General features: G+C 44.5%; 1 protein-coding gene across 1 annotated transcript in view; it reads left to right on the forward strand.

Moving 5' to 3' along the window:
• Positions 1-24,497, forward strand: part of camta1a (calmodulin binding transcription activator 1a) — a gene marked incomplete at both ends in the record, with an annotated part of 259,735 nt that overhangs the window by 90,269 nt on the left and 144,969 nt on the right.

Raw genomic sequence — 24,497 nt, forward strand, 5'->3', positions numbered from 1 at the left:
CTCCCACGTTTTGTATGGATCTATTTTTGATGTAGGGTCCCTCCCCATGTCGGACAGGTGTTTTTAATGAGGTGCACCTAACATCCAAGGTAGTCTGCAGGAGGGTAGAGTTATTGATAAATCATTAACGTTGGTGGAGGATGTGTGGAGGTGTTGTAGCTTGCTCTCCTCTGGAGAGCTGTCTTACTCCTGAATATTTCATTGACACACAGATGTGCTGCTGTCTGTGTAACTGCTCATGACTCTTCAGCTCTCTGCGATTACATCGCAGTGGATAGTAATCCCTGCTCCTCATCCAATAGACAAATCAAAAGCATGTTTGATGGAGGAATCGCTGCCTCCACTTCGTCCCATAAGCCACCTCTGCTATGCTCAGAACCCCACCCACACTTTGCTGAAGTGTATGTGGAGAAGGGCCGCTGCCTACAACACATGCCCCACGGTAGGCAGAAAAAGCAAACAAATCTGTGTCATAACAGAAAGAGGCGTATTGTGAGTTTTACCCAACCGTGGCTCTGCGGCACTTCTAATGCTGCAATTCCATTAGACTTATCTCCAGTGGGGGAGACAGAGAAATGACTGCTGAGTCAGACCAGAAGGGGCCAGGGATTACTTATTCCCCATGTCATCTGTACAGAAGCGTGTAGTTCATGTGCTGTCCTTATCCCCTGCTTCCCTCTCACCAGTGCTTACTCTCTTGTGATGCCATCCTCAGTACACCCATTTGTCTCGACTGTGTAACACTGCCATCTCCTGTCTGGGAGCCCTGGGGTGCCAGCAGGCATGGCCAAAGCACGGCCAAGCCTACAAGGAACGTGGGAGAAAGAAAAATGAAAGAGGGAGGAGCATGGTTGACAGATAAAGAGAGAGTAAGCCAGGGAAAACATTTAGGAATATGGGAGAAAGGGAGAAAGGGAGTAAAAGAGATCCCAGAGCTCATCCAGGCCCTGATCAAAGAGCCGTCTCCCTAATCCTCCAGATTCAGCAGTCAGCCTGTTTCTGTGCACTTCCAGTTGCCGACAAAAAGTAAAAGAAAAACACTTGCAGCTAAACTGCCCTGAAGTGGTGCTATTTTTAACTTTTCAAAAAGGCAAAAAGTGGGACCCCCTGCTGAGGATGTGCACAGCGACCAGGCAACATTAAAAGAACAAAGTACATGAGAATAGAAAAGTATTCTCATTGAGACGCAGCTGCCTCTGTGTACAGCTATACGGTAAAAGAAAAGTGCAACTGCTAACACTGTGCTTACAAACAATATCTGTCGGTTTCCAGCGTAGCCAGAATTGGGTGTGTAACGGATGACAGCTCTAGAAGATTATATAACAAGTTTATAACAAAATCATGCCCTTTAATAAATCCTACCTTCACAAAGGTTATGTTGTTGTTGGAAGTGTTTTAGAGGGGTGTTAATTCAACTGTACAGTACAGTTTGAGGTTTGTGGCTGGCTACCTTGATATAAATGGGGTGTGGAAAGGAATACAATAGCATCACAAGCTGTAGACTCGAAAAACCTCTACACAATAGTGATTAGTATGAGCCTAATGAAAGTCAGATTTATTTTATGACTGTTGTTAGACTGCATTAGTTTTAGCAAGGTGTCCCTGACAACCTGCTTATGTTATGCTTTTGTGTCAATCATAAATCCAGTGGGAATCAATTTAAGATGACACCTTTGACCCTGAATTCTGGTTGGGTTTATGTCAGCCTACCAACAACTGTAAATGAGACGGCTGCCACAAAAACATCGAAGGCCATTGGTAGGCCCAAATGTATTCAGCAGAATTATAATGGCAAGAGTTCATGGAAAAAAAAAAAAACGAGATCAGGATGAATGTGGAAAAAAACAGGGACTGGCTGGAAGGAAATAATGAATGAATCGAGGAAAGGTGCAAAGAAAAGAGCGTGGAATGGGCCAAACAGGAGGCTGTAAATCAAAAGAGGGACTCAGGATGGAGGGAGAGAGGTGAGGTCAGTCAAATGGAGAAAGAGAGGGAGGAGAGCTGGCCAGCAGCAGTGGAGGAGGAAGGGATAAAAATGTGTGGTGAGGTAATGGCAGTGATGAATAGCCCATGGCTGATCAGTAGAAGCCAGGTTGGTGTTTGAAGATTAGATTTTAATACAGCGCTTTGACTTCACTCAGCTTTCGCTAAATAATCACAAGGGGGGAAAAAAAGCAAATCAGGAATTATTTCATATAACACAAACAAATGATTTAACACAAATGATTGTGCCAGTTTGCCCTTGAAGAGGAGAGAGGTTGTTCGGGCCTTTTGTTATTGCGGGAGGTGGGTCAATAATTCAGAATAATTTGAAAGAAAATGTGTTTGATATTGGAATCCTGACAATATTTGGTAATTTTCCCCTTGTTGCAAATGTGGCCTTAAGCTGATTTCAGACAAATTGGCAGCATGTATGACACCAAGGGCCTGTCGTTCCCGGCATATTGTCCTGATTTATTGAGTGCTTTTTCCCTGCCTTGCAAATAAACAGGAACATTTTGATGCATTAGATTCCACTTATGTTCAAAGTGACGTGACAGTGACTTGGAGAACAGACTGACAGCCATGGCCTTGGATTCTATAGTAGGCTTTGTGTATTTCTTGTTTGCTGGCCGGGGTTTGTCTTCATCTGCTGGTTTGATGGCTCAAAACCAGACGTAGATCATTAAATCGGCTTGTCACAAACAGCTTATACAATTCTGCTGCCTGTATAGACGTGAAGCTAGGCTGAAAGGATGTGAATGAGATTTTCATGAATGGATATCACCTAGTGTGCACCTAAGGACTATATTACCATTGTCTGTCGTTTTATGTGTCTGGCCTTAACTGCTGAGATGACCGAGAAGTTAATGCACAGAGATATTGATTGAGAGGCTAGATTGCGACGTGAAGATATGCGCCGCGGCTGTTAGGTACAGGATGTCAACCCTTTTTTTTCCACATGCACGTACAGTACGTGTGAACAGTATGTGTGAACAATACATACAATAAGCAGAGAAGATTCAGTTCTTCTTTCCAACCATCCCGGTGGCCGGTGGGGGGGGACTAAAATAGTACTCCGTCTGTTGCCAAGGTTACAACATTGACAACATGATGTGGCCATTCATTCTCAATACTGTATCTCCCTGGCCTTCTGTGAGAAAGTGGCTGCTAATCTTAGCCCTCAATCTACCCGCCTGTCAATGTGAAGAGGGAAGCGGCCGAGGTATGGGATGAAGGGAGTTGGGTCAGCACCGTCCCCTCACAATGCGTTCCACTCATCAACGGCCCCCTCCCCCGCCGCGCCCCTTCCGTCGCCACCCCACAGCTTCTCTCCTGGCGCCGCGTGCTCCCTCAGTTTGCAGATAAAAGCCCCGCTCCCCTGCTAGTGTGTGATGGGTTGAAAATCAGAGCTGTTTCCATGCAGACCCATGTGTCACTTCTCCTCTTTGCAGGTACGCAGTGGCTTGAGGAGGAGAGAAGGGTTGAATGGCAACCAGATGGTAGTCACAATAAAACTGTAATTGAAAGATATGTTATCGTGACTATTTCAAGCTGAGGAAAGTAGTATCAAAGAGACATTCCTGCCAAAAAAAAAAAGAGAAGAAAGGGAACTCTCTTTTAATTAAAAAACAGTGCTCAAAGGGGCGACCAAAAGTTGAAACTGGAGGCATGTTTGGCATGAATAAGTTGCCCCTCTCCTTTGTGTGGTGACACTGACAAATAGAGCTCCGTGTGTGAAAAGGAGACTTATCTTTGATGGGTAATGAATTCAAAGTCATGGAGATGAACGTGCTCTTTGAGGTTCAGAAGGCTTTAGCTGAAGTCATATTATCTCACTCCGACAAATGGAAGCGGCGCTGTCACATGGCGCCATCCCCACGACTTGATTCGTCGGAAGGAGAGAGTGCGATGTCTTTCCAGGCTCAGCTGTGCTGCGGTTGTTATTGTGATAGCAGTACATTTGTACACGCCGGTCATCCTGCTTTCTGTATGGTCAAGTTGTGTAATAGCCTGTGTAGCACACATACCAGCCCCGGACAGACAGAGAATTGATTTTTTGCGGTATACACATCGCTAAAGCAAAGCTCCAGTACAGTGGGTGTGCTGCTCTGATGTTGTTCCAAGTCAACAGTTGCCCTAGCTGAGGACACCTGCAGGCTACTAGTGGTCAGACACATGGATATTTAACCAGTTCTTTGTGCTGAACCTTTGTGTTTTTTATGACAGACACAGTTTTCAAGATGTGCACAAACCCATTTCTGCTCAATTGCTCCCAGCGGCGGCTCCAAATAGATTTAGCAATGATACTGTGAGAGGGGAGATGGGGAGATGGAGGGAGAAAGGAGAGAGAGAGACATGGAGAACAATAAGAAAAGCAGGAAGGGAGAGTGAAGAAAAAGAGAAAAAAAATAGTCTGAAAATGAGCCAGAATGGGATTTTTGCACTTCAGTTAAGAAAGGCTTTGAATGTATTTGAATCACAGACTTGATCTGCCACCAGCCTATTTTTATTAGCTGCTTGACAGTGCAGCATAGTGTTGGGATTACAACCAGTGCCTGTGTTATTCAGGGTTCCTCACAGCTAAATTTGTATTTGAGCATTCCTAGCACGTCTCTGCCTCCTCTCCTAGAATACACTTTAACGCCTTTCCTTTCCTTTTCTTTCCCTATTTCTTTTTTATTTGCTTTTGTTTTCAAACTACGTAATTTTAGTGTCGCGGGTCACATATTAGGAAACAAACATGGCAGCAATTAGAAATACTTATCTTGTTTTCCCTCTCTTCTCCTCATTTTTAATGAGTGATTCCTCATCCTAATATCTTGAGAGAATGGAGCAAATATTCAAATGAGTCCTTTTATTACGGGCAATTTTAAAGCTAGGCTTTGACGTTGTTCAAACTCTTAATTGAAAAGAAATGTATCGTATCCTCTTGAGTGGTGTACATCATATCCCTCCTCCATCCCCTCTGCGCTAGTTTATGTTATCTGTGGCTAATTTATGCCACACTTAATTTGGCCTTGATTGTAAATGTCCAGGGTGAGATGAGAGTCTTGTCGCTATTGTGCCTGCGTCGGAGCCGCACACGGTCTCGCAGGATTAGATGATTTTGAATTTCAACTGTGGTTCTCAAATGAGCATCTCTCTCATCAGATGAAAACCTCTTTATCGTCGTGACAGTTGTTCCCATCTGCGTCTTTTTCCACGTAGTAGAATCGGAGACAAGGAGTTTAGTGTTTACACCCAGAGTGAAACTTAAATATTTTGCAGGGAGGCTAAGATGTGTCCCTTCTGCCATTGCTGTTGACAGAAGTTGCTTTGAGCAGAATTTTTAAGCATCCTTCATGACTGGTAAACATGGTGAACACATGCGCTGGATTTGTTGTAATTAAACCAGGGCTTGGCTTGGACTTGGAGAAAGATGCAATAAAGACGACAGTTTATTCAGGATAAACTCCCCAGCTCGTAGGAGCTTCGCAGGGGGAACCTCCACACTCTAAATCTAGTTGCACGAACATATGAGGGGATAAAGTGGCTCTATTAAATTTGTTGACTCCAAAGATCCTCTCTGAAGCTGCAGCGTATTGCATTTGTTGGCGCTTCCATCCCTGCTAGCCTTCTCCACCGCTTCTGGGATTGAATCAGACAGTGCCCAGATCCTCAGCATTGCATGAGATGAACACTATTGAATTGCTTGGCTTGTAGATCCACAATTCTAACTTCTTTAGACTATATTGAATTTACCATCCCGGGCAATCAATAATACTAAGTTTTGCAGGCAGTATTGAACTCTATCCTCACACATCTACTCTGTGGTTTCTTTCTCTCCAATTGCTTTGGAATCTGCAGGCTGTCACGCACAAAAGAACTGATTCAGAGTTGTCTTTTTAAAACAAGGTTCATAGAGCCCTGGGAGTAGTGCAGACTGGGCCACATAATAAAAACAAAAGGAATGTTCTCCTGCCTAACATGTAGTCGGATAAAATGTGAGCGGAATCATGTACTTGCTGGATCAATGTTGGAAAGCTAGGATCATATTCTTTAAAGTTTGTTGCAGAACAGATGTAGAGGACCATGGACAAATTACCTTTTGTAGCTGTGGCTATGTTGAATTACTCATCTCATTTGGTAATCCAAATGGCTTCCAGTGTCTAATGAGGCACTGTTGAGAAGATTATTCTGTCCTCTGAATGCCTGTCCGTGATAGCAGTAGGCCTAGAGGGCAACGGCATAGCTGTGCAATGCTGTGGCATTCAGTGCATTGCGATTCACCATTGGCCCCCTGGGTAATGAAAGGCCTAATAAATGAATCCATCAGAGTGTCTGTGTGTTGCTCTCTGTGTGTATCTGGGATGCAGTCAGGCCCAGACGTGCCCAGTCTCCGGGCACACAGAGGAAAGGGATGCCATTGCTGGCAGGCCTGATGAATGGGTGGCATGCCGCACCATGACAAAGACGAATGTGACAGCCCCCGTCCCCCAAAAGGGGGGCGGTGCACAACTACCAAAGGGAGACCATGTGATGCTGACCACCTCCCCTTCATAGTTACATCCCTTACTGGCTGTACCCAAGGCGGTGCAAGAACCAGAGGGGAAAATGCAGAGAAACAGCACATATAGAAACTTAACAGAGAAGGCAAACTATAGAGCGTGTATACATATATCTACATGAAGTAGACAATGGGAAATAACAAACACATCTTTAAACTATAAGCGCAGTATTTAATAAATGCACTTGACAAAATAACAGGCCTAAACAAACACAAAGCAATTCATCAATGCATCTCCTTCGACCAGAATTGATGCAGTAATCTGTGTGCGATGGTAAACAGTGGAAGGCCCCGAGCTCTGTTTGGTTTTCAGCATTATTAGAGGTGGGAGGAAATTAAAGACTGCAGATCAATATCAATATTTGTTTTATATTACTCAGGTGTCCTGTGATTGCCTGCACGAGTGAGCGACTGCAGTCTGATTTTGGTGTCTCTATCAGATAACTACTACGGTCTATTAGACGGATCACTTATACTTAAAATGGAGATGCTCTTGTACTTGTCAAGTGCCTATCAGTGATCACTCCTGTTAAAGGGCAACTTATTATCATTGGAGTCGAATGTGGAAATGGGGCATTGTTTTACATATGCAAATTAAATTCATTTTAATTGTAATGATTAAGATGCTGTACTAATGCAGTGTTCTACACAGGTACAGCTGTACAGTACATTTTGAGCTGTTCCCCAACATATCAGTCCAAACTGGAATTATGTTTCACTGCAAGTGAAGAAAACCTCATTGACCTCACTTCCATGCTCCTCAATAGACAGAGTCATCTTCTCTGTGGCAAGGAGGGGCTGTGGGGGTCGGTTAACTATCCCCTCTAAGATGGGCCTTCGGTGAGAGGGAGAAAGCGGTAAGTCAATGGGAAACTGAGATGATTAAGAGGCTTTCGCTGTTAACAGAAGAGCGAGGATTGGTTTCTATTGCACCCTCTTCTTTTCATGGCCTGGTCTAGTGGACAGGCTGGTGCTATAGTCTGAACACAGCCAAGACTTGCCTATTAATAGACTATTGAGTGCTATTGATTCTTGGCTCGTGTGACACATAAGATACAATGAGCCATAGATCCCAGTAAAGAGCCATGTCTTTCTTTTCACTTTACCACAATTGCATATGATTATAGGAGTCTGAAGATCAGTCAGAATGGCCTATCTCTCTCCGTAATGATGACCAAAAGTGCGATGGTACCCTGGCTAAAAGCCGACTGCAATTTGGAAACTTTTGTCACAAACACAAAAGCTCTTGAACAAAATGGCCACAAAGGAGCCCTGGCTTTGCCTAGACTGAACGCGGCCCCTTCATAATTTTATGGGTAGGTTTTTTTTTTGTTTTTTTTTTTGTGCACACCACCCAAACATGGATACGTTTCACAAAGTCAAGATCTTTTCTCTTTGCATCCAAGGTGAGAATAACTCCAAAAAGCTGCTATACAATTACGGATAAATTAGAGGGATAATGACGAGAGGGAATGGTGGTTATATCAATAACCCCACTAATGGTCAATTCCAGAATGCTGTCTGCTGTGTGCTAGATTTAGTGTAATGGATAAGGTGCCTGTTTAGCAGAGGCTTACTTGTCGCCAAACGAGGGAACAAACCTCAAATAGCCAAATTAAAAACTGAATAATAGATGAGCGATGCCAGGATGAGAGAGAGGAGAGGAGACAGCTGTAATTTCTACTCTTAGAAAAAAAAAGAAGTCTTGGCATGTAATTGTTGAGAATTTATAAGGGCCAGGAGAGAAATAGAGACAATAGGAGATATACAACCCACTGTAAGAATCACCTTCACTGAAAGATACTTAATGATACTTATAATAGTCTACAAGAGTCTACAAAATCTTCAAAACATTGTAAATGCTGTGGCGATTAACATTGATTGCCAGTCTGCGTGACAGAGTGCTTCTCTTCCATGGCTTTCATTCCGTTTGCAGAAAAAAAAGCAGCAGTAGCCTTGAAATGTTACAGAGTTTTGAATTCTGTCTGAATGACAAGGGGGAAGATTATGTTGGAAATTGTGACAAAATGTTTATCCGTGATTAACCAAAACGTGTAGACTGTGTGTAATTCACACAGCATTATTTTCAGAAAGTCATTAAAGGTCATGACACACCACGTCAACAGTCGGTCAGTTGCCGGTGTCAGGCCATCGGTGAGCGTCTGTGGTCGTACTTTTGGTGATGTGTCTGTGAGTGTTGGTAGTCGTCAAACACTTCGGTAGCCTGTCAGACGATTCAGCATGTTGAATCAGAACAAGTCCGTTAAAGATATCCCTCTGGTTGACTGTTCAGCCTTGACTGTTCAATCCAGTGGATGAGAAGAAAAACACAGCAAAGTACAAAGACTCTTTTCATTTTAATCTTCCTCTCATCTAAACATTAAAATACATGAATATTCTCTCAGCCACATGATCACCTAGAACGAATCAAATGCAGACTTTTGACTTATCAGCATGATTCAGGAAAGGCCAGTTCTGTGTGATGTTGGTAGCCTCCCTGCTAACAGTAGCATTTTCTGTTTCTCCTTTTTAATCACAAATTCAGACTACCGCCACCTGCTGGTATGGAGAGTTTTTTCCTTTCATGCAGACAGAATGTATGTGCCAGCTGGCAGCTGGCTGTAGTCTCTGTGGTGTGTTCAAGTGCAACTTTTTGGTGACAGGTGACATGAGGCGATGTAACAGCTGGCCGTCATTGTCATCAGTTATTTTATGTCGGCATGGTTGGTGTGACTGTACCTTTAGGAATCTCTGGGCTCTGTTCAGTTGCCCAACTCTCTTCGCAGAAAGGTATGCCAGGGCCGAAACCTATCTTGCGTGTTAGATTGCTTGAGGTATGGAAAAAAGACTGGATCTGCCAAAAACTGTACCAACCTTGAGTAAAACAAAAAATAAATAAATAAATAAATAATGCACCTGGTTCTGTGCAGACTAACTAAACTAGTTCACTGTTGCATTATGGGTAATAAGGGCAAAATTGTTTTAGCGCCATGTAGTTATCGCATGTGGAGTAAAAACAAGAATGTGATTCATTGTGTGTTTCACCTTGCTGGGTTTTCACTGGTCTTTTTTTTTCTGTGCACCTGTGAGAAAAACAGGACTTCCCTGCTTGTGGTGATGCAACCTGATATGTGTGGGGGCTATGTGATCACAGAATAGCCTCTGAGGTGAAACTATTACTGCACCGTTGATGCAGGTCATTTACCGCAGCCACCTGGCGTTCTGGTCACCGCTTAGAAAGGGCTACAGTCTCTCCCCCTCTTGCTCACATGTTCAGATTAAAATGTTTTTTAATTTTGAAATGTAACAAGTACCTTTTTTAAAGTGAGAGCTGCTAGAATAAGTCAAATATAAACTGAGGTTAACACACTTGTGTGTGACCAGAAGCATTAGTTTTAGGTGTTGACCATCTATCTGTGCTGCATTCCAGCCCATTCTTATGAACCAAATATCTCAGGAATGCCTTCTGGGAATTTGCTGAAATTTGGCACAAACGTTGACTTTAACTCGAGGTTCAAGTAATTAGACTTTGGTGTTCACCAGTCAATGTCTTTGTGACCTCTCAAAACTGTTGGCCATAACTCAAATCTTGAACGTGCCATATCAGAAAAGGCCTTGAGGAAATTCTTCCAATTTGGCACAAAAGTTCACTTTTACTCAAAAGATGAACTGTTTAGACGCCACAAAACAACAATCTGATTGTAAATCCAAAAGGTCGAAAGTCATCATGATTTTCTGCCCTAATGCTTTTATTAAATTTCTTTAAAGTCTTCACATCATAAATCATATAAGTCTGGATGAACATGAATATAAACTGCAACTTGACTAGTTGGTGGGGGCATACAACCAACAAGTGGTCATTCTAGTTATTTATTTGGTGGATGAATTATTACTCAGCCATTAAAGTCTAATAAGGTAATAACTGCCTTAGTATGTTTTTTACTACAAATACTACTTTGAAGAAAATCCATTTGTTTTTCCTTGTGGAGATATTTTATTTTCTAAACCTTTATTAGACAGCAGTAGAAAAAGTGAGGTGACTAACTGTTTTCTCGTCTAGCGTGTTGACACTGCACTGCGAAGTATCATGCCTTTTCGTCTTTGAGGGCCTCATGGTGTCCTGCTTTCAAACATACTCTAGCCTGTTCAGATATCGCGTGACTCCGTTGTGCATGACAGCGTTTCACAAGCTATACATAGTAAACCAGAGAGGGAAACTGTGAGTAAGATATGAGCCAAAGATGTAAACTTCAATCTTTAGCGCTATGTAAAATTCATTCCACTTGATTTGTATGGCACATGGATCCAAGTGTTTTTTATACCCTTATCCTCTGTAGCATGTGGACATCATGTCAGTGCTAAATGGGACACTATCTCATCAAAGTTTCAGTGCTGTTTGGAGAGCCAGAGAGGAAAGGTTTGTAATGGAGAGACATTGAGATGGGATCTCAACAGCATGTTGGTGAAGAAGGCCTGCTGGCTTGCCAGCTCATACACACAGATGGACGGTGTGTCAAGGGAATCTCACACACACTGATCAGAGGCTCCCCTCCCGTCCCGCAGTGGGAGGAAATGGGACTGAACGAGAGGAGGAAGAGCGAGAAAAGGAGTTAATCACCGCACTAATGCTGTACTTCATCATCGTTTCCTGAGCCCGCCTGCCTCACCATCACTGCCAGTACTTGACTGTCTACACAGCGCCCCCTGCTTTTACTTTTAGCTATCTCAAGTAGGATAGCATGTTTATGGAAGATACATGCAAAGCACCAAATGAAAGTTGTTGATCCTTGAAGGTGATTCAAGTGGCTGCCGTTAGGGATAGGATTTGAACCTTGGCTGTCGCGCATCAGATATGTATGGGGGGCAAAGTGCTTTTTGTGCTTTTTCATGCATGCCTATTTGACACTGGTCCTTTGAGGGGGGATATTTATTTTTGCAAAGTCCCACATGTGGTGTGCTGACCCTGTGCTATGTTTGCACACTGCTTGTGTGACAAGTTGGTGAGGGCTAGTGTATTATTTATTATTTATTTTTAATTTTTTTTTTGGATGTGTAGTTGTCTTCGCGCATGTGTGCGGAAGTACATGCAGGATGCATGCTGTGCACAAAGATGGATCTGAGGCCGGCGGTGAAGGTGAGTGAGTTTAAGCAGACTCCTCCCTCGGGCTCTTGTTCACAGACAGTTACAAACAGGATCTTAGGAAGTGCTGTGCTGTGCTGCCGTGCATGGCCAGCCATCAGCTTGGCCTCAAAAATATGAGTCCAAGTGCAACGCGCATAACTCACAGCCTTGCTGCCACGCCCGCCCCACTGCCCTGGCAGGCACTCCTTCAGACCCTATCATCTACTACAGCCTCTCAAACCTATTTTAGTCTGCTGGATTGAATGCTGTAGGTTGCCATGCATGCCTAAGGTAGTGCACGAACCTAGTCACTATCTCTGACAGATGCACCCACGTACACATGCCATGCCTCTGTTGTGATTATTGCAAAATACATGCAGATTGTAACAAGAGCAAATATGAATAACCGAAGTGTAGTTCACGCTAAGGCCAGCTTTATGTCTTTTATCTTGAATGTCAGTGAAATGTTTACTGATACCTTTACAGTTTGTGGGTAAAATGACACAAGATTGAGTATCTCACATAGACTCAACCACAAAATTGTTTTCTGATTCTTCCACAGTGGGGTTATCTTGGCTGATATTGTCCCTGGCGCTAATACTGGCAGGGCGCTTTTCCAATTAGAACTTGAGGACCGTACAAGCAACAGTACCAAGGATTAAAGAGTGTCTTTTAAGTTACGGCCGTACAGTAGGCGTTTGCACGGGTGCAGCGTGGTATGGTGTGACAATGGTGTGTGTGTGTATAACTGTGAGTGATAGAGTGACAGCCACATGACAGGCCTGAGCTGTGATCACAGCTATGTTGAGGAGACGCCGATGGCGGTGCTTGGCTGGATGCCTGTCAGTTTGTCTGTCTGCTTTTCTGGTCATTCTGTAGGTAAACGTACACACAGAGACATACCTGGATCGCTGCTTAATGGGTTCCCGTCTGTCATACGCATGTGACCGCACGCACACAAACAACAAACTGGTGGTGGGGATGCCACGGTGCAGTGATTCCAGCTTTGGTTCCACATCACCTCCTGCTAATGGTGGTAATTAATTGATGAATGAGGTCAAATCGGAGATATCCAGGCACGTCTCAATTCAGTTACAACCCCATCTCATCCCCGAGCTCACCTCTCTGCCACCCCCCAAGTTGTTTTCTTAATGCGCAGTGCACCACGTTCCCTCTGTGCTCATCTGCATAAGACCTTGGGATGAATGTTAACGATGTTTAATTAGACAAGATGTGGGATGGATGAGTGGGTGGAGGCAGTGAGGCCATGGTGGTGCTGCCCCCCGCTGGGGGTAGAGAACACATAAAACACATAGACTCCAACGAACATTCGAACACATGCACACGCACACACTTGATGAACAATAAATGACCATTAAAAGGCCAAAAGCTACAGCTGAACATGACCTTACATGTGATTGGTACATTCTAGCTTAGTCCAATGAGCCCCCCATTTCATATTTCACCAACATGAAGGACAGAGACCCCTCGTTGTTAATGCACTATAAATGAAGCGTTTGCAAATGCAGTATATTTGCAGGATATTATGTAGTGGGTATTAACTGCCCTTGATAGTAAATCTAATTAACTAAACTTTTATTTCTCACAGGCTCTCTATCTGGAGCCACACATTTTCTTGTAAAATTAACTGCCCCAAAATGAAAGCATTAAACATTTCTTAGTTATATCCATCTTTTCTGGCTCCTGACTGCTGAATAGATTGAGTACAGTGATAATATTCAACATAGAAACTTCTCAACGTTACTTCTTTGAACTAATTAAATGTTCTGGTCCACAATTGGTTGACTGAGCATTGTGACTGGGATCAATGCTAGGTGAGTGCACTGCGATCTGTGCCCGGGGCCGGCATGCTGGCCTCTCATGCTTATCTAAGACATTGAGACAACTTTCTTGTCCCAGTTCGCTCCGTATAAACATTTCCACTACACTGATCTGTGAAAGAGCATCAGGCAGCAGCTTACTGTAGGGTAATCCAGTAAATGATCGGCGTGTCGCTTCGACTGTGCAGCCATTGCAGAGATAAGGGGATGCAGATGTTTCTCGCTAGCTGTTCCCAGATGAGGTGTCATTATCCAGGCTCGGTCTCAGGCCTGCTGTTTTTTAGCCCATCTCCTCAAATGGGTGACTGACTGTGGACCGGATGCAAGGACACACTCATACGTGCACTCTGTGTCTGTTGCTTGCTGCTGTCTCCTCAAGGCTTGTGCTTATCTCGTGGTCACGGCCAGACAGAGACACCTGCGAATGCTGTGGATTAGCGTGCTGCCTGAGGTAGGGCATTAAATGCAGTACCCCAAGGAACCTGGGCTGAAGGCGGGATGACTTGTGAGGCTGAAGTAAGCTCAACAGAGGCATCTCGGCGCCTAGACTGAGATCAATGACTTTTCAAAGCTGCCACATAAAACATTCAATGGAACAGTCATTTGAGAGACATGGGTAAACATGCTTTGATTACAACAGAGAAAATGGGAATGTGTTTGTTCTCTTAAAGGTCTAGCTTAAACAACAACAAGGCTGCTTGTTCTCCTTTGTGTTGGTGATGCCATGTTAAATCTCAACTCTTAATTAATTTGGAGAGCACAGAGAGGGAACGTTTGTCACCCCTGCTCTTGCCAGTTAGTGCTATTTGTCTCCGGGTGACCTTTGATTTCACACTGCATTGGTTTTCTCCTGTTATGGACAAGAGGCGGTTTTTGCTGACAACAGAGGAAACCTTATCTTTTAAATAAGTAATTCCTCAACTTGCTCAGTGAATTCACCAGCAGCAAAATATTGGGATTGCTGAAAAGGCAGGCACATAAGCACACTGGGGAAAAGATCTCCTCTCTCTGTGTGCTACAGCACCTTCACCTAACTCTCATTAAAAATTCCCCAACACAGTGTTTGAACAAGGCTCGCCTCACAATAGTATATACATCTCTATGTGAGTGTGTGTGAACAGCTCTTGGTCTGGCATCTGCTCAGCGTGTGACATCGGAGGCACAGTGGGGGCAGGTTTATCGTTGTATTGTAGATGGGTTTAGGCATTGACACAATAGCCCCAACCAGCCCTCTTGGCACCGACTGAGGCCCAGAGCTTTAGGTTTTTGGGAAGGAAGCATTGATTGGGGTGATGGCTGGAGTGACTGAGAGGTGGGACAGATGAGGGAATTGCGAGGGGATGGATGTGTTGGCACCTGGCTCTGTGGGTTCTGGCTGGGTGCTGGAGCAGTCTCCAGTAACATTGATGCATGGCCATGAATTATATTATGCCTTGGCAGCTGCTTACTCCCAGATTCATCTCAGCAGTCATTGGGTTATTTATTTATTTGTTTCCACAATTTATCAAAAGAGTTTCTATGTAAAAGGGGGGGAAAACAACCTAACAAGATTAAAAAACGAGGCTGATTTAGAGTATTTACTGAATGGGTATTAGTGCAGGTAAAAGCATTATGACAATTTGGAAAGGTGCAGCAGCTAAATTCAGATGGAGTACTTGGTTTCTGACTAAAGTGGGTGAAAAAAAAAAGAAGCGCGTGTGGCAAAGTACATGACAGTTTTCTCTGAATGTCTCTTGAACACCTGCCTGGATAACACTTCATTCAGTGGCTGCCTCCGAGCTGGAGCAGCTCAGGCCATTTGAGATAGAAGTGATGACTTGGGCCTTTTGTTCAACTCTGACATGGCTGTTCGGACACCTTTGTTCTGAGAGGAGAGGCCCATTCAGAGCGCGCTCAGGGAACAAATTGAATCTGGTTGACAATTAATAGCCATGCGGCATGTTTAATTAAGAGCATGTAGCCAGAGAGCGACGTGAGGGAGATAAACAGAGGAGAGTTGCACTGAGCCAGACTGGGCTCACAAAGGAGCAGCCCATTGGAGCGTCTGGCTGATCGATTCCCCACCGTCTGTGGAGAGCAGCCTTCACAAAGAGCAGCCTGTGCCTTCCCTCTCCACGGGCCGAACCTTTAGAGGGGAGATGTGAGACTGATAATGCACACAAGGCAGATGGGAGTATGCAGATAGAGGCAGAAAAGTTAAGGAAAAGTTCACTCAGAGAAAAAAATAAGTGAAATGTATACGGCTGCGCTGATGCATTTCAGTGTTCGGTAGCTTCAGATCAGTAAAAAATGACCTTGAACATGATTATTAGAGGCTTTGAGTGGTCATTGACTGTATCTCATGTGTATGGTTTGTGTTACATAGATGTCTGGTGCTGGGGTCTGATGTTAGGAGACAAAACATGCATGCCGGCGAGCTGGTTTGACTCCAGGCTTCTGTGACCTTCAGTCCCACATTCCCGTTATTGTAACATGAACACAAAGCGGCAGAGAGCCATAGATAGAGAGAGAGAGAGAGGCGGAGAGGGAGAGAGAGAGAGCTAGAGAGAGAGAGAGAGAGAGAGAGAGAGAGAGGGAAAACACTTGACAGCTTGTCTGATAGGCCAAACAATACCAGCCATGGCCAGGCAACGCTTTGGACAGATAGCTACACACACACACACACACATGCACTCACACCCACTTCAATTAAAGAGAGCCCTCCTCCAGAACTAACAATCACATCAGTCAGTGAGATGGCAGGAGCTGAGAGGAGATAAAATGAGAGCAGCTCATGTGAGGATTTGAGTGATACTGCATGTGTGTCGGCGTTTGCGGTCAGCGTTTGTATGTGAGCGTTCTGCCCGGACACGTATGTGCTGACAGGCGGACAGAGAGATGACAGGAGCAGAAAAGGGAGTTGGAGGAATCTAACTTGTTCATATAAGAATTAAAAGTGTGTGTGTGTGCGGGTGCGTGCGTGTGTGTGTGTTTGTGTGCTTTACAGATTGTGTACAGGAAGCCGCAATAAAGGATAAAGGCTTGAGTCTGACAGACAAAGGGTGATCCTTTCATGCTGACGAACAGCAGAAAAAAAAGAGTTTCTGCCGACTAATTGGCCCGAGCTGGAGATCTGACCATCTCTTTGGTGAAATTTCAGACTTGTCTTGTCTTCGTGTCTTTACTCTCCTGTCTCAAGGGCGGAGTGTGTCACTCTGTGGATGAACAGGACAGTTTGGCTCAATATTTCATTCTGTATCTCCTCACAACATACACTGTGGTCAATTAAATACTTAACACTTTTGCCCTTTTACACATAATGTACCTTTTCAGACGTTTTTTTTTTTTTTGCCTGTCTCCTCCTCCTCCACCTCTTTCTCCTCCCTCTCCGTCACCTCTTTTTGCCTTTAACATGGCGAGCAGGCTTTACTTTTTGTGTCACAGTTTGTCCTCCTGTCGGAACGTTCTGAATTTTTGTATTCGAGAGCTTTCCCACTATACGGCCGCTATTTGAGAACAGGCTGAACCAAGCACTCTAAACTTTTCATAACCTCACATATTCCCAGCACGGCACGCTACTTATGCAAGCGCACGTACACAAATATGCGCCATATGCTCATAGGCACACATGCATGACTCCATGGTCAAAGATAGCTGCAATTCAGATGGAGGGCCTGTAGGTGGTTCTGGGGGTTGTCTCGGATTGAAAGTTAAAATTGGTTTCATGCAAGGGTGCCCCAGTCATTTGGCTGCTGTGAATGGTGGAATTCAGAGGATAATGCGGACATTAATTGATTTTGGAGCCTGAAATAAATAGGCTTTCAGGATCACATGAGACAGAACCCTGCCAATTTGTGTCTTTTGAGGAAGACTTGAAAATCTCTCCGCCCCTCTCCGGACAGGTCCTGCAGGAGCCCTAAAATGAAAGCTGACATTAGGTGATTGATATGAAGTGAATGGTGACCTTCTAGATTCCACTGTCACTTCATTTATGCGTGATACCGTCGCTCCTTCACTTTGGGGAAAATTTTTTGTGATATTTGAGGATATAGTGCCTCGATTCTCGCAATGTCTCTTCAGAGAGAAATCACACCTCAATTATATTTAGATGACATTTAATGGCCCTCTCCGTGGATTTTCACTGTAATATCGTCCTCACAGAAAGCACAGGAAAGCAACAAATGTAACATTTATGTCTGCACTCCATGAAATTGTGAAACTACATTAGGAATCAATCTGCTGGCAGTTGGCCGTACAGTCGGACACGGCACTTCCAATATTTGCTGAGAAAACAAGAGCATCTGTCAAACAGATAGACACGTAGTAGAGAATTAAAAAGAGAGGAGATACTAACAGCCCCCTGCCCTGGTACGTTTGACTGCTCCTGCGGTTTTCTCCCACTTTTGGTGGACAGAAGTTGGGTTTTGTGAAAAGTTTGGCAGCAGATCTGGGGAACAGCCTGGAGTCTCGGCAGTGGGGCTGGGATAAGGTCGGCATCATGGAGGCTCCACCACTCTCCGTTCTCCTTGGTTGGGCTGTCAGCAGGGGGGAGCAGACATCCTGCTGCATAGCTGATGAAGAGGACACGCAGCGCAGACGCCAGAGGTCAGACAGCCACAGGGCATCAGGAAGTGAACCTGGCCACTTCCCGCCGCGCCTTGTAGTGCACCACAATGCGTCTGTGTGCACACAGGAATGTTTTTGCCCTGTTTACTAATGTAGTGCTCCATAGATCTGCCAAGCCTCCAACACGTCTTAGAGTCTTGCCAGAAGTTAGAGCCCGAGGGAAAGTGGGAAAGGCGAGATAGAGCAAGAAAGAAGTATAATAGAATCATTACACAAGACACATCTCTCAAGGGTACAGCCATAGGAGGTCCCATATGGGCTTTACATCAGCAGGCACACACATCCATAGCAACAACCACTGGGTCACAATGCACCCTAATTATGGCTGACAAAGATGGATGAATTTCATCTCAGTCAACTTTATGTCCAATTCACATTCTGTGTCTGTAACATACCACATGCTGTTGGTCCATTCCCACATAAACCATTTTTCTGAGTCTTCCAGGTTTGTCTCATTCTCGCTTGTACACTAGTCTCCCCGCTTTCCTCATTTGTGACGTTGCTGCTGCTGCTGCTGCTGCTGCTGCTGCTTCAGGGAGGTGGTGGATGAACGCTGTAGTCCTTCAAGGCCAAATAATTACATCCTCTCAGTGAACATCCAAGACAGCAGCTATGGCACCAACGCCAAAACAATCCCACCTCATGCCAGCTCCTTCTTGGTCCTGGTCTCATTCTCCTTCTGTCTGTCACGCTTTCGCTTCAGCATATGGCCACGGCTTCTCGGTCTGAGGCAAGGAAGGATGTAAATGGGCCTCCCCGCGTACAATATAATAGGAGATACAGAGCTCAATACAAAAACCAATAATAGAGAGAACCTGTACAATTTTGTTTGGAATTATATTTGGTGTAAGTTTTTTTTATTTTTTTTGTCAATATACCATTAGTGTCCTGGTCTTATCCCAGAAGAACAGAGCAGTCAGAATAAAAGCTTTAATAACATAGAATCTATTGTGTGATTATGATACATTTAATTAGTTAATTAGTTTCTTTTGTAAATTATGTACTTTTTGAAATCATGTTGCAATTAAGGAATTTTAATCACCCACTGTCCCTCAAAAAACGTGACTTCCCTTTTTGCTGGTGCTTAATTCAGTTAATTGATAAAGTTACTGTAAGGCTGTGGTCTAATTGGTATGCTGACAAACGTTTGTGGCAAAATAGGCCTCACTGACGAGCCGGATGCCTCGATTGTGGCCAACACTTGTTCTGTCTTTAAGATGCGCAGATGGCTGACAAATTAAAGGAAAGGCCAACGGTGAATACATTCGCGTGGCGTCGACTCCTCTTTTCCCGCTGTTGTCACTTATTGCTAAGTCTTGTTCTGCTACGAAAGTATGTAGCGTGTAGAAATGGTATAGTAAACAAAAAAGAGAGTGCTGGCAGGGCAGCTGCTGTAGGTAACATTGATTATGGGAGCAGGGAGGCGTTGAGGAGTGAGAGGAGTCTCCCCAGGAGAATGCCTCCTTTTTCAGTCTTATGACCAGCATGCCAAGCAGAAATGTGAAGAGAGGCATTGACCAACTACTGGAAAACATCTAAGCAATCCAGGATCAATGAACAATTGATCCCAGAACTATGTATAATGTAGGCCAGTGGACGGCTTGTCTCGCTCTTTCCTCCTCCAATGGCGAGAGAGTGCTGGACCGCAGGTGAGAGAGCCGAGAAGGTACATTGCAAACTAGAAAGACAAACAGAGCAGAATCGCCCGAGGTGTGTTTTAAACATACGGTAAGATTTTTCGCGGTGAAGGTTTACACGTGTGCTGAGCAGCTATGCTGAGTCTGATGTGTGATCATGCATTTTTTTGTGAGCTGGTTTCCTCATAGAATTTAGTTCGGCTGTGCACTTTTTTTTTTTTCAAATAAATCCAGTACATTAGTTGCCAAAATGCTGGAAGATGTGTGCTGGAAGACGGAGCAGAGCAACTCTGTTTCTCTTCACAGTGGAGTAACAGAGTGGACACAGTGTGACTTCCACCCCTCCCTTTCAGGAGGAAAGCCCCATGCAGGTCCTAATGAGCAGGATGCTGGAGAGGGCATCTTTTTAACCCAGCACAGGGACTCATAGAACAGCCTCACTCCTCTTCAACAGATGCCAAGTGCAGCTGTCAACAGCTCCATACTCTATTGTTGCTTTCTTTCTCAACTGTCTCGCTTTCCTCCTATGTCTCGTCCCTCTCACTTTCTCGTTTTTTTTTTTTTTTTCCCCCGCTGTCTTGACCGTTTGTCTTGATAGCAGATCCACTGCATCCTATTATGAGACATGCTCAAACAATCTTAAAGGCTAGCTGGAGGTTACAGCTTGCTAAAATAGATTCACTCCACCTCACTACTTTCCAACGCTTAAAAGAGTAATACAGCCATATGAGATTACATAGATACAGAGTGTGGTACATTATTGCTAGTGCATTAAGAATTCATGAAGTATAAACAAAAAAAACCTCAAAATGATTCAGCTAAGGTGCTTTTGCTTGCAGAATCGAACCAAAGCACGCTTTTTTAATCACCATACCTTCACACTTCTCCTGTTTTAAATGCATTTATCATTGTCATGGAGAAAAACTTCAAACTTTCTTCATCCTCCCTCCGTTTTGATTATCTTCTCCCTTTTCGGTAACTCTCCCGCCCTCCTCCTCCATCCCTTTCTCCGGTGCTTGTCTCTATCTGGGTCTAATTGCATTTGATTTTTTTTTGTGTGTAATCTCGTGATAGCCCGGTTCTTCAGCAAACCCCCTCCACCCTCCTCACCCACCGGTCCATTTGCGCCTTGCCCTGGGCAGGTTGGTTTCCTGGGCTGCCCTGGAGGAAATATCAGATGACCTGGCCCTCCACAGCAAAACCCAGGTCACCAGGGAGGGCTCCTCTAACCGTATCCCTCCCATGGCCCCCTCTCATCCACTTCCTGCTTTCAAGTGCAGGGCAAGGTCAAAGCTTTGAGGATGCATTCCCTAGACTTGACCACGAGGCAAGCTGGAGGCGCTGTGCTCTGCTCTCTTACCAGACTTTGCTCCATCTATTCTTTAACATCTTCCTGCTCTCTCATATTCATTTCATTAGCTCAAGCTTTTACTGCAATCAATAGTGCTTCTAAAGTTAGTTTTTCTAATACGGCTATTCATTAAGTGCATTTTCATTAGTGTCACTTGAGCACCAGTATAACTGGAATAATACTGTAATGGACAAACATGTGCCGTATTTGTTAGATCTGTTTTTTGTTTTGGTGATGAAAACTGGATTTAAATCATTGAGCTAACAAAGAATGAGTCATTACTCTGTGTTTTAACGTACTGTCTGGTAAATCGTGGCTTTTTAAAAACTGAATTCTCAGACAATGATGTAACTGTGGGTGTTTCAAACCAGGGGAGGCACAGTGGCACTTAGACCTCTTTCTTCCCTAGCTTTGTATCGTTCCCACCTCTCTCTTTTGCGCAAATGCTCTGAGGATGCAGATGGAGAAGAGAGGCTTTATGGATGGTGCTTGGAGACAGGTGTCTGATGTGTCCTGAGATAATGCCAAAAGACGTCTATCTCTCCTTCTAATGGAACAGTTGTTTCATGTGATCAGGCCTGTCATCCAAATGCTGAAGCGTCGGTCCTCTCAACACCTCTCCTTTCTTCCATAAATCAAAGTTGCTAGCGAGAGAGAGAATCCGAGGGTACGGCAAACAAACCGGCCTCAAGTCATCCTGGGACGGTGAATCTATCGGGGAATAACTCCGTCAAACAGTAGTGTCATGTTGGACTGACTTTGAGAAATAAGAAAGGACAATGGTTTAATGAATGGTTTAATCAAACTGTTTCTGATGAAACTGTCATTACAGCTAATTTGGAAACAATTCGAATATGGAATAAGCCATACAGCGAATAGTTTACTGCTCCTGCTTCGACATCCCCTTTCTTGGTGCAAAGAAGTGAAATGGGATGAATATGTTAGTGTCATCTCCAATTTCAAATAGGTAGACATTTCAAAAGCTGATTCTCTCTGGAGAAAACGTTGTACCTCTAGAGTGAAAATATCATTTGAGAAGCGAGACAGTAAAAGACAGTCATCTCAAAATGAATTTTTTTCTCACGGTGGCTTTCCCTTTCACCTCAACGCTTATGGGAAAGAAAAAAAGTGGGTGATGCAGGATGGGGTTCGTGAAAGCTATGAGAGCAGAGAACAAATGGGCCGACACATTGCTGTGTACGGGGGTGACACCACCTGAAGAACATGTCAGTGGCGTGCCAGGCACAGGCAGCTAACCAGTAATCAGGCCTTCTGATTGTAGGACGCTAGACAGAAACACACACACACACACACACACACGCCTTTCCATCTCCATCAGCCCTGAAACTACTAGACTGCTCCGTCATGTTCTGGGGCGGCCCCCTCCGCTAACAGTGTGTCGCAGCTTTAACAGAGACAAAAGAAACAAATGAGATGGCTGGGTTACAACAAACAGCTCCGGGTTGTTCTTTCCCCTGGAAAATGAAAGGCCCTCTTTTCTGCAACCGTGATGTCAGTTACAGGCGGTATTGCTCATACTCACTCTCCGGTTCATTGCTAGCTTCTGCTGATTGTTATTTGTTCAAATCAGGCTTGGAAGAGAGTTTGCCTTAATTTAAGCTATGCAGAATACAGCACTGACTGGTACAGTATATTTCATCAGCACCTTGAGATCATGTCAGTGGGGAGGCTGAGGTAAAAACGGAGTGAAGCACAAACAACCTTGCATGAGGTGGATTCTGACCTGAGAGGGAGGGTGAGGCAGGGGCTGTGTTTACAGAGAGCCTTCTCTGAATATTTCCCCAGTGACGGAGAGCAGGCCAGAGGCAGTGAGGTCAGCAGATAGAGTCCAGAGCCCATTGACAGCTGCTGGTTTGACTTTGATGCACCATCAGTGTTCAGCACACCGCATGCCCATTTCCCCCTCCACCTCTTGCACCAACCCGCAAGCGTGTTTGCTCAACCTGAACGCACGCGAGCCTCTCATTATGCCGCCCATGCAAACTTTGTCTCCTTGCAGCTGTTTAATGGCTGCACGTCTGTTTTTGTTTGTTTCCTCACCATAAGATTATTGCACCTTTATGGCTGGTCGGGGGGTTGGTATAATCCCTGGCATCTGTTCCGAGAGGGAGGGGTGAGGAAAGAGCCAGAGGTAGAGATGCGCTTTTTTTTTTTTTGTGTTACATTTTCTAAATACAAGACCATGTGGCCCCCTATTTTATCCTCCGCCGCGGAGGCTGAAGCTGCGGCTAGATTTTAAAGACAAAAAAAGATGTAAAGCGCTGTGTGCTAGTAGGCACAGAGGTCACTAAAGGAGGTGTTTATCCCTCCCAAAATGTATAAAGAATAGCAGGGATTCATCACTGCCTGGTTAGGCTAAGTTACTTGTGTGCAGCAAAGTAACTTTAATGTGACCCTGTTGTTTATTTCTGCCCATTCAGTCAACAAGGTTGTGGACTGTTGTTGCTGTTATACTTTTCACTTCTTTCTGTTGTGCAGCAGAAAATTATAAAAGAGAGGAGCAGCCCCGAGCCCCTCTTGACAGCCTCATCCCCATCCTTTCTTTTTCTTAATTCAGGACTCCGTCTTGTCATGGCCTTAGTGCCTCCGGTCGTTATGGCAAGAGAACAGGAAGTTAATCAACACAGCATTATCTTCCAGCCTGCACCTGGAGGCAACAGCGCCAGTCGTGCTACCACCCCCTCCCTGTTGGGACCCCTGCCAGCCTGGGTACCCCTCACACCGCAGCGCCCCTCAGCATCCCTATGGGCTATCGCCAGTGTGCTGTTTCTGTGCCAGGTCACACTCGTGGCACAGCGTTGATGAGCCAATGGGAACCTTCTTTCGGGGCTGCATACTTTAGAGTGTGTGCTTTAAGAAAAAAAAAAAAGAAAGGGAGGAAATAGTTTGGAAGAAAAAAAACTGGCTTGGCTTTTATGATCGCTTTGTGCTGAGACATATAGTACACCTCATAGTTTTCCTAGTTTCCGCTGTAGAGAAAACTCTTGTTCATGTAGACATTATTGCCCCATATGGATGGGTGAATGTCTCGGAGGAAGCTTTTTGGTTTTTTTTTTTAATTCAAAATGAAGCCTCACAGAGCAGGCAAGGTAATATTTGAACACATTTCCTCTTAAAGGTTTGTTGACGCTCGCCTACATGAGGCAAGGTGCGGAACCTTAGACACTAAAGAGACGACACTTTGTGTAGGTCTGTCCTCGCGTCTAGCCATCTCTAAGAGTCTGACAAATGTTCTTGCTGAAGAGTGAATTGCTGGCTGTCGCTGGTAATCATTAGGTTGTCTACCAGCACCCAAAGTGCTTTTATTCCTGCCCATTAGTTTGGTGAGAAAATGGCGGGGTATAGTTTAGTGTGTTCCCCCGTATACTCAGATTGACGCAGTAGGCAGTGC

The sequence above is a fragment of the Chelon labrosus genome, assembly GCF_963514085.1.
Source record: "Chelon labrosus genome assembly, chromosome: 10".
In the NCBI taxonomy this organism is placed as follows: Eukaryota; Metazoa; Chordata; class Actinopteri; order Mugiliformes; family Mugilidae; genus Chelon; species Chelon labrosus.